The sequence below is a fragment of the Melitaea cinxia genome, chromosome 28 (genome assembly GCF_905220565.1).
Source record: "Melitaea cinxia chromosome 28, ilMelCinx1.1, whole genome shotgun sequence".
Classification (NCBI taxonomy): domain Eukaryota; kingdom Metazoa; phylum Arthropoda; class Insecta; order Lepidoptera; family Nymphalidae; genus Melitaea; species Melitaea cinxia.
Genome location: NC_059421.1, coordinates 369043 through 380941, shown reverse-complemented (window position 1 = coordinate 380941; position 11899 = coordinate 369043).

The window sequence follows — 11899 nt, the reverse complement described above, 5'->3', positions numbered from 1 at the left end:
AATGGCTAGAGCATGATAAATAGAAGCATTACATAAACGTAAAACGTGTACAAATGAATACTAATTAAAATTTTAGAAACGTAGGTTATAGCAGGAAATATCTTCATCAAAATCTAAACAAGCTTGACTAGGGTAGTACTTACGTAGCAAACCTTACAGTAGATCACAACCAAAAATACTGCAATCAAGTACTATTGTGTTCCTGTGATGAGAAGGTCCTGGATATACGCTTTGTCGACAGCGTTAATAGGGTCGATAATATATTCTAGCTGATCCCGCAAACGTTGTTTTGTCATATATGTTATAAGTTCAAAAGGGGGGGGGGGGGATTAAGGCGGATACCCTTAACTCCTCCCTTATAACTTAAGGGTATGAAAAATAGATGTTGCCCGATTCTCAGACCTATCCGATATGCACACAAAACTTCATAAAAATCTGTCCTACCGTTTCGGAAGAGTATGGTAACTAACATTGTGACACGAGAATTTTATATAAAGATACTAGAATAAACGTTTGCCATCCTTAAAAAAAAGGAAAGTTAACTAAAAATGATTGTTATATACAAACAGTTACGATTGAAGCATTTCACCAAAAGTACAAATATTTAAAAACTATGTTGTCCCCTAAAAATCCAACTCGATAAATGCGCTAAAACCTTAAACTATACGGAGTTACTCCATTCAGACACGTTTGTCACATGCAGTGCACGTGCATGAGCACGTGTTTATACCATTTTAGTTCTTATTTGAACAGTGTAAGGTTTAAATTTCCTTCAATGTCTTTACACAATTAACTGACAATTCAAGCACACAATTTTAATTTCTACGTTAATACGTTACGGGCGAATTTTCCTTAACAGTCGAAATTTTTATATGATGTTCTTTTGTCTGTTTATAGAAATTTGATCTTTACGACTTTAACATTATAGATCACTGTCATTTAAACGAGCTTTGTTGGAATTTTGAATAGCTTAAATAAAGAATTTTAGCTGTTATTGCTTTTCAAATAAGCATTAGTTTCGTATGAAATGGAGGGTAGACTGAAACTTTTCAGTTTCATAGCGGATTACTTTTTCGGGTTAGTTTTGACAAAACGAACGGTTTGCAGTTTTTTTTTTTGTTTGTATTGTGTTTTAGATCGGATTTGTTGGGAGTTTTAATTTTGTTTTTAACTTGACATCAGATAGAGACATTTCTAAACGAAAAAGAATTCTCGTAACAACGCTTGTATTTCAAGTTAAATGTTATATTATAATTAAATTTGTGTTGGCGATATATTTTTCATTAACAAGAAACTAATAAGTAATCGTCAGTTCTTTTGATGAAATGATAAGGAATCTAATGGATGTTCTATTTGTACGATTTTATTTTTGTGTTACCCACACATTAGGAAATTCTAAACATTTTTAATATCATATCAAAAATCGACTGTTCCTTCGTTGCTTAGACCGAATATAAAATCATCATATCAAAAATTTCGATCTTGCGAATACATCGTTCCATAGCTTAATTGGCTATAGCACCGACACGGTCAGTCGGAAATGCAGGTTCTATCCGCTGGAACGGTCAAATGTTTAGTATGTTCTTTTAATAATTTCAATACTACCCTCCGTATTGCTTGTCTCCTTACCCAACTATGAATTGTTTATATTGTATAGCGATGTACCCAACATATTATAAGTTTAATTTTAGTGTATGTAGTTTCGTATTATTTTGAAATAAATGATCTTTAACCTTAATTAAGGTCAAAGGTTGGATCACTTTGGAGTGAGACATATCCTTCGGAATTTCTTATCGTATTTTGAAGACCATGAAAAAACGACTTGCTACGCCTTCTACTTAGTTTAACCCTTAATTTCCAACCCTGTAGAAATGTCTTGATAATCTCAAGCTATCTTTGCACCAAGTTTCATTACAATCAGCAATAAGCGTCCACCCGTCCAACCATCGTGACGAAATTTCGCATTTGAAATATTAGAAATTTCGAATTTTCGAATTTCGAAACGAAATATTAGTTGGATGAATGAATCTGAAGGCAATGTCAATCGATCTGAATTATTTTAAAATTAAAGAATAGAAGTCAATTATAAAATAGTTTCAAAGTGAACAAATTTCAGAAATCGCGGACGCTGGCTTAATTGCATTCCGTGCCGCCCTCCCCCCTAACCTCCCCCACCCGTAGGACAGAGCCTGTTAGATCTGAAAATGTAATAACTGAAAAGGTATTTAAAAGATTTCTTTCGAACTTAAATCTCTTAGACTTGAATTTAATTTTGAGGACAAATTTTGAGTATCATCGTTCTGGCGATGAGGGCGTCAGAGAGGTCAAAGCGTTTACGATTTCTACTTGGAACAAAATAATTAAATTAATATTTTTAACATACAATTTCGTCTTCTCTAAGGCAACTTAATGTTTGCGTTATATTCCAAGATTCCTAGATTTCCGAGATCGGTGACGTTAATTTACAATTATATATTTTTTTTATGTCACTAGGTCGGCAAACAAGCGTACGGCTCACCTGACGGTAAGCGATTACCGTAGCTTATAGACGCTTGCAACACCAGAAGCATCGCAAGCGCGTTGCCGACCCAATCCCCAATCCCCCCAGGAGCTCTGGTCACCTTACTCACCAACAGGAACACAATACTGCTTAAAAACAGTATTATTTTGCTGTGATCTTCTGTAAGGTCGAGGTACTACCCCAGTCGGGCTGCTCCATATTTTGAGCAGGAAATTCTTGCTGTGCCCTACCTCAGTTTTACTTAAAATAAATTAAATAGAATGGAGTAAAGCAAAATACCGATACCGTTCATATTAATTATTAACTGTCCCCACAATGTTATTTTGATTTCTCGTGTAAGATTCTATTGCTTACTTCATTGCCAGCTTCAAATTAGCTTTATGTTCAAAGGCTTCTGTGTATTTCGGGTTTCAAGTTATTTTAAACACGGTAAGGGTAACGATGTCTGGAAGTTTTAAATTAATAAAGTTTAAAACCTTAAACCTTTAACCTAGAAATGTTAAAGGGATAATCTTTAAAATATCATCTTACTTACAAAAAAAGAATAATTTAATCGCACTACGGATTAATGTTTTTGACCTTGCCCTCTTTCCTAAGGAAGCTGTGTTGAATTTTAGAATCAAATGTATCAAGTGTACTCGTATAGTACATACGTATTATGTTACAGTGTATTAGATCTTAGTATGAAACCAAATTATGACTAATTTCATTAAAATTGGTTCACTAGTCCGTTGGCGCAGTTTGTAGTGACCCTGCTTTTCTGCTCCAAAGGTTGTGGGTTCGATTCCCACCCCGAGTCTGGGTGTAATATAAATATTTATTTAAATATTTATATATGTATTATTTATAAGTATGCTTATCGAAAAAAAAAATGTAGCTATACCAGTCGACTGTTACCTATACACAAGCATTAAGTTGCTTACTTTAGGAACAGAAGTTGTGTGTGTATTGTGTAGATATTTATTTATTATTAAAAAAATATATTTATTCATCATTATCATTACAGCCTATACAGTCCACTGCTGGACATAGGCCTCCACAAGCTTACGCCAAAAATAACGTGAACTCGTGTGTTTTTCCCATAGTCACCACGCTGGGCAGGCGGGTTGGTGACCGCAGTACTGGCTTTGTCGCACCAAAAACGCTGCTGCCCGTCTTCGGCCTGTGTATTGCAAAGCCAGCAGTTAGATGGTTATCCCGCCACCAGTCGGCTTTTATATATTTATTATTTATTATTATTGCCCGGCTAAGTTATGAACAGACATATACACAGATCGGTCATTAAGAAGAATATAAAAAGTCTGTTTTTTCTAATTCTTCTTCTTTATTTTGCAAAAAATAATTATGTTCAAAATTGTCATACCAGGTTTTCAATAGTAATTGAATGTAATATTTTTGCGCTGCTCCGCTGTGGTTTGGCGGATAATTGACAAGAACTTTGGACACTACGTGACCCAAACAACTTCATACAACCATTTTGTTGTTTACTAAAAAAAAATTCCATACAACTAGGTCGGCAAACAAGCGTACAGCTCGCCTGATGGTAAGCGACCTTAGCTTATAGATGCCTCGAACGCCGGAAGCATCGGAAGCGCATTGCCAATCTACCCCCAATCCCCCAGGAACTTTATTTTGTAGAAATCTTATCCTGACAATAACAAACAAAAAAAACCAAAGAATTACTCTTTTTAGCGCAGCCATTCTGAAGTTATGCGCGTACGTACACTTCGACAATTCGTTTTAATTTGTATAGATTACAAATCATCATCACATCAGCCCTTCGCAGTCTGTACTGGACATAGGCCTCCACAAGTTCGAGCCAAAAATGGCGTGAACTCATGTGTTTTGCCCATAGTCACCGCGCTCGGCAGGCGTAGGGCAGATAATACAAACAAAATGTAAATTAAATATACCTAGCAATTTTAAAGTTTATTTACAAAGGTACTTCACATAGAAACGACTCGTCCGAAAGTAAATAACACACAACATTATTGATTCGTGAAATCATCACTCGTAAATATTACATAAAAACTTGATATGGACGTTACGTCACCACACACCATGAGGTCATGGTATATCTATAGAAAGCGTGACTTGTGAGAGAAAAGGTTTTGGGCATGGGAGTTGGCTACTTTCATAATTAGTACGGCTTGCGGGTTAAGTGCGTTTTTTTTAATTAAAACTTCTTTGACTTTGGGAGTAAGCTGGGAATACGTGTCGAGAGCGTTACGAAAAGTGTGATCAGGTGAGGCGAACAGAAGTTCAGAGGGTGATATAAGTTGGTGAAGATAGAAAGAGAGAGAGTTATGTTTCGAATATTACTGTAGAAGCTAAAGAAGTTTTACTTCCGTCATTTGGTCTAAAGCACAGTCGTTTTTTATAAGGGTTTTTTATTTTTTTTATTTAATTATTTATTAAGTACCTCCTGTTTATTTTGGGGATTAAGTAAAAAATGTCAGTGATTTGTGTAATGTCCCAAATAAATGTATTTCTTTTTAGAGTTCCTCGAGTGACATTAAAATTTTGTAACTGTTAAGTCCATATCTATCCCTTTAAATCCATTTTAATTTTGTATTAAAAAGATTTCAACAGCTAAAGCATATTACACATATTATGTTGAACATAAGATCATATAAATGACAAAGATATGGGGTCCTTGTCACTGCGGTGCATTAACTCCCGTGCTACCCAGTTACGAAAAGACTTTTAAAAAAATTCCTTCTCAACTGACATCTCCAGCTCAAAAGCTAGTTAAAAGTTTAGATTTATAGGTCTAGTAAGACTAGTGGTTGTTTACTTATTACCTAATCTCCTATCTTTTAAACAGATATGTGGAACGAATAAAAAGCATGTTTACTACGAGTAGACCTGAAAGTATGCGAACATACGAGAAAATTCATAAAAAACATAACATCTCTTTTTTTGAAGTTAAATAAAATATGCTTTCGCAAACGAAAAAAAACCCGACTTCAATTTCAACGAAAAGTAATATAACGTAGGTAGACGTAAAACTAGTCAAATAAATCCGCGTCTCAAAAAGTAGTGATCACATCTCGATCAAAACTAAACGGCACTACAAGACACACACGACAAAAAAATACAGTCGAATTAAGAACCTACTTTTTATGGAAGTCGGTTAAAAAATATACACAATGTCAATAGTTAAAGTGTATAATTGAATTGAAAATACCAAAATATATCCGTATACATATACGAGTATGTACCTATTTATGTAACCTCCATCCCTATTACAACATGTTCGACGTGAGATTGGCGCATTAACATACAAATGCAGTATGATAATACAATCAGAATCCAATCGCAGCTATTTACTGCTTATATAATATTTTATGTTTTAAATTATATGAAATTAAAACCAAATATATGTAGGTAGTACCTTTTTACTCGTAAACGTTTAATTAACACAAGTTGTTCGTCGAGTTATTCCATTAAAAAAAAAACATGAACAAAACAGTAAGCTTACAATTTTTAATAGAAAAAGATAACATTTTTTTCCTCACATTTTTTTTACTCCTCCGAAACGGCTTGACCGCTTCTCATGAAATTTTGTGTGCATATCGGGTAGGTCTGAGAATCGAACAACATCTATTTTTCATACCCCTGAGTTATAGGGGGGGGGGGGGGGGGTTTAAGGGTTTAGTATCATATTTTCATATTTGGCAAAACAACGTTTGCGGGATCAGCTAGTATCTATATAACTAAGTCGGTAATCGCTTACCACCACTAATGGGCATTGTCCTCTTTCTCCACGTAGAACACTAAATGCTATATGTCATTATATCTACCATTTATTGTCATAATCCAAGAAAGACTCAAACGCCCGGATATCAGCCATTGTTACGGCCGACAGATTTTTCACAAAACCCATTCGAAACTTTGTTGCTACAGTTTGGCGAGCGTATAATACAAATCTTTGACAGCTACAGTACCGGAGACTTGGCAGCGTTTTCTGTTGTTCACTCAAACTTTTCTTAAATGTACCTAAACTGTAGTGAAATTTGACTTCTGTGTCAGAAAGTATACAAAAACTTTGCAATAATAACTATCAAGGCGTAATTGGTATATATAATAATAGGCTCTTAGGGTGATTCCTGCCCGAAGTCTGGATCTAAAATTTATATTTTATTACAATATGTATGTTATATTAGAAAGAGTTTCGTTCGCGGGTTATCTAAAACACAGTAATTGAGTTTAACTTAGGGTTAGATGTCTGTGGGTCCACCAAACATTTGTATTGGCCATACAAATTTTTGCCGTGGTCTGGGTGTTTGTGCAGTTCTTGTGGGTCTCACCACCGTGCACAAGAAGAGCACATTAACACGTCTGTCCCGGTTGTTATCATGTACACCTGATAGCGATTGTTACTCATAGTAGGGAATATATCCGCTAATCCGCGTAAGCTCTGATCCTTCTCTTACATGGGGAAAAATGCCTATGCCCAGCAGTGGGATATTACAGACTAAAGCGTAAATGTAGTAATATATATTTATACGTTAAAAACCTTTACATTACTACGCTTGTTCCTTAAGTCAGTTACGGGCTGTGATACATCGCTCTACGACTGTGAGACGAACAAGAAATAGTTATATGTAATATAAGTAAGGTAACAAGTATCAAATATAAACTTTTATTAAATTATTAATTATGAAAAAATCTCATCTTATAAGATAAAATTACCAGTTTGAAGTGATTGCTATGATATGGCAAAAGGGTTGTCAGTTAAGCCACATTACGCTCCATATTCAATTATTATATACTAGCTGTACTCGCGACTTCGTCCGCGTGGAATATAACAAAAAAGTTATTGTTCAGTTTGCAGAGTTGTAAAATAAATGAATTTCTAAAATAAAATTATCCTAAGTTAACTACTTGTTACATTAGATAAATGCTAGTAAAAGTCTCATCAAAATCGGCCCAGCCATTTCAGAGAGTAGCTTGAACTAACAGACAGACCGACAGACAGACAGACAAAAACTGTAAAAAAATATTATTTTGGTATATGTACCGTGTAAACATCTATATGCATTTAGTAAAAGTGGCTATTTTAATATTACAAACAGCCACTTCTCTTTTATTTATTCGTATAGATAAAGATATCTTGCATATTCTAACGAAAGCTCCGTGTCCGGATATAAAACCCTATAAATTATTTTAAGTTAAAATATACTATCTTCATTAAACGTTTAACAAATTTCTTTTCATTAAACCACTGAGTACAAACCACTCCTTAAAAGTAAAAAAAAAAATATACATAAATTTATTTTTTACCAATAATTTAAACTGTAATGAATGAGAGAAGCCTATTCATTTAGCTCGATTCTAAAAACCATTGTTTAATCAGTGAAGCGCCTAGCCTTTAATTTAAGCAACAATTTGCGGTTCAAAATTATTGCTCTTCGTAAACCGGCAGGCGTTAATTTAATGTTATTTCATGTGAAACGTACTGGCTCGCTTAATTACATGGTTGATTTCGATTTTGTTACACGAGGAATAAAATATTGTATATTTTGATTGAGTGGGTTTCATAATTAATTGGTTAATGGCTCTTGATAACTGATCTTGCCGTTGACTGTATTATATGAAGAATATTTATTTCGAAATAAAATATTACGTATTTATATTTTTAATGTTATGATTTTCAAGAATTCGTTTGAAATATAACCATATATAAAACGCATTTTAACCTGTTTACATCTATGAGATATCATTGAAATCCTTTTGTCATCTCTCGTGGCATATCAACGGTAAAATTGGTAAAAATTTGTTTTCTGTTTATATGTTCTTTCATATTTTATAGATATACAAATTTATACATTAACAACACAATTTTAATCACGTTTCCAAGTTTTCAGTTCGTTCTTTGTACGTATAAATAAAATTCATTGTATCAGAACATTTCTCAAAAATAGTTAATAACATATTATCCTCCAAGAGCAGTCGGGATTCAAAATTAAATATCTCCATTATTTAAAATTGCTGTGTGGCTACGGCACCAAAGAATATAGCCACCCCTCTCTTCCCGTGGGTGTCGTAAGAGGCGACTAAGGGTAACAAGGTTCCACTACCACTTTGGAACTTAAGAAGCCGACCGATGGCGGGATAACCATCCAACTGCTTGCTGGCTTTTAAGCACACAGGCCAAAGACGGGCAGCAGCGTCTTCGGTGCGAGCCCTGCGGACACCAACCCGCCTGCCCAGTGCGGTGACTATGGGCAAAACACATGAGTTCGCGCATTTTTGGCGCGAACTTGTGGAGGCCTATGTCCAGCAGTGGACTGAATATATATCTATATCGTGGAATACATTTGGATGAACAAGTTTTTAATAAGAAGTCGTTTTTCTTCTTTCTTTAACATGTATTCGAAAGTGTTAGAAAGAGGTAAGCAGGTTTCCTTTAGGAAAAATTATCGTTACAATATTAAAATAACATAATAAAATGATTTTCATATAAGGCCCCCGGTGTGGAAAAATGAGGAGTTAAATCTACTGAACGAATGACCTCATTACGTTTTTGTTAACGCCATCTATCGGGTAAGTGGCGTTATTTGATTCGTTTAGTTATCATTTGATACGGTATTACTTTTTTTTCTTAAACTAGTAGATAAGCCTTTTTTGACAGATTATTTATTATTAGACAGTCGATCTGAAGGAGTAAACTTTAGTCGAGCGATGGAGCTGACACAGACTTTTTATAAATATTTTAATATCATTCATTATGTATATAATATTTGAAAATATTCAGACATAACTATAATGTTTTTTATCACCATCGAGCTAAACATTAATGCAAACATAGGAATGCTTATTTGTGTGTGTGTTTATATGTGCGTGGTCGCATTTAATTATGTATGTGTGAGATGCCGATTCAAACTACGAAATCATTTTAATATCTACAATTACCATAAATAAATATTCACATAATAACGATAACATTACAAATCGTCAAATTATTATCATGTTATTAAGTGTTTCATCCATTAGAGAAAAATCTCCCATCGAAACACCATCAAAGTCGAGTGCACAAGTTTAAAAGTCTCCCCTTGATTACTAGAAGCTTGTTTTATTATTTCAACGATCAAAGGTATTCTGTAATTGCTTTAGAACTCCGAACTGAAGTCGGTTTTAAAAAGCTTTTTTTTCTATACAAAAAGAGGGTAGGTACCTATTTTAAAATTCTTTATGTAAATATACCCACAATTGGGTACGGAGTAATTAATTCGTGTTTAGAAATAATTGATTGGTTTACTAGAGGTAAATGTTTGTATTAATTTTTTTTTAATTTCATACTAGCTGCCCGGACAGACTTCGTTCTGCCAAAAGTTAATAGTAAAAATAATTATATTTTTTTTTTTTTTAATATTAAAACCTTCCGTGGGCTTTAAGGGACATACAAGAAAATAAATTAGCCGATTTGGTCGAGCCATTCTCGAGTTATGCGCTTAGCAACATTTATTTTTATATTATTAAGAAATTTATTTGCTAATAAGTTTTTTCTTTATGTTAATTTGCTCAATTCTCGGATTTCTTGAGAAGCCAACAACTGTGTTACGAGATTATTTAATATTCATTATATATAAAAATCTATTTCTGTTCGTTTGTCTCGCTAAACCTCAAGAATAGCTGGAACGAAATGACTTATTTTGATCTTGATATATAGTTATATTATCAGCGGAAGTTCAGGGAAGGTTTAAACAATGAGAAACAAATAATAAGTAACAGAAAATACTAAAAACGACAATTTAATCTTCTATTTTTGTGTCCCTAACTGTTATCTGATATTTTTGTTAAAAATATTGTCACTTGATTGTCAAATACTTTTGGAGGTTACGGGTTCAATCCCCGCACATGAAAAGCTCCTGATAAGTCTCCCCACCGTGCCTCGGAGAGCACAGTAAGTCGTCGGTCACAGTTGTTATCATGTACACGTGATAGCGATCTTTACTCATAGTAGGGAATATATCCGCCAAGCCGTATTGGAGCAGCGCGGTGGATTAAACTCTGATTCTTCTCCTACATGGGGAAGAGACACAGCAGTGGGATATTATAGGCTGACAAAATCTCACCGTCATGAAAACAAATGAAGCCGTTAAAATTTTATTCACAATGAAAACTACTTTAAAAATAATAATTGTTTATAACAAATGGCTTTCTTTTAGCATACTTAAATCACGAAAACCATTAAAATCATATCTTTGTTATTTACATTGTAAAACCGGAAAATATTAAAAGTAAAAATTTTACATCTCAACTAACTGCATTAACTTTGTATGTAAAAATAGCATTTACCCTTCACTTTTTACGTTTCCTCTACAGAATGGGGTTGTAAAGGGGTTTTAACTAACTTCCCCGTACCCTTAATTCTCGTACTTGAGTTCTTATAAGGGTTAAAAACTCTATTCAAATTAAATGATTCTTGTAAAAAGGGTTAGAGAATGAACTATTAAGTGGTCTGTTAGTGACTTGTTTGTTCGCGCTTTTGATAGTTTATGCAAATGGTCAAGGATTCGATTCTAGTTTGAAGTTGCTATTTGAATTTTAGTATATATTCATTTCTCGTTATGTAATTAAGAATAAATTTTGTTTTTCCTTAATGTATTGTAATAAATACCTGATAGCAATTATAATTGATGTAGTTCTGTGTATGTTGAAGTAAGAACTTAAACTACGAAAAAAAAAAACGTATTGCGAGTATGAGGTCCTCTTTAAGTTTTTATTTATGTTTGTCGTAATAGTACTGTATCTCATTGACTTCAATAAAGGAGGAGGTTCTCAATTCGACTGTATTTATTACACGCTTTTTATTAGCTACATCTGTATGTTTGTATGTTTGTAACCGACTCCTTTTGACTTCATTTTGACCCACTTCAAACGTTCAGATTTCATTTAAACTTAGTAGACTTATCAAGGACCGATGACAATACTCTATTTATTTATTTATTTAACAATTCTCTATTCTTCAATATTCTATTCTCTAATTTGATATGATTATTCCTTTTTAGTTTAGTTTATTTATAAAGCGTGTTTTTTTTAAACTATTACTTTATGTGTGTTACCTCATAACTTTTTATTGTGTAGACCGATTTTGATGATTCTCATATTGTTTTCTAATGTTTACGCGAATTTTACTCATTTAATAAAACACTTTTTTCGGATTTTATCGCGGTTTATTGTTAACTTTTGATTCCCGACGTTTCGGATACTTTACAGCAACCATGGTCACGGGAGGACAGTCCTCCCGTGACCATGGTTGGTCAGAGGTTGGTCAGAGGAAAGTGTTTTATTGATGATTCTCATTTTTTTTTCGAAAGGTGCTGCTTATCATGATATTTTGTCTACCTACGTTTATTAGTACGTCGA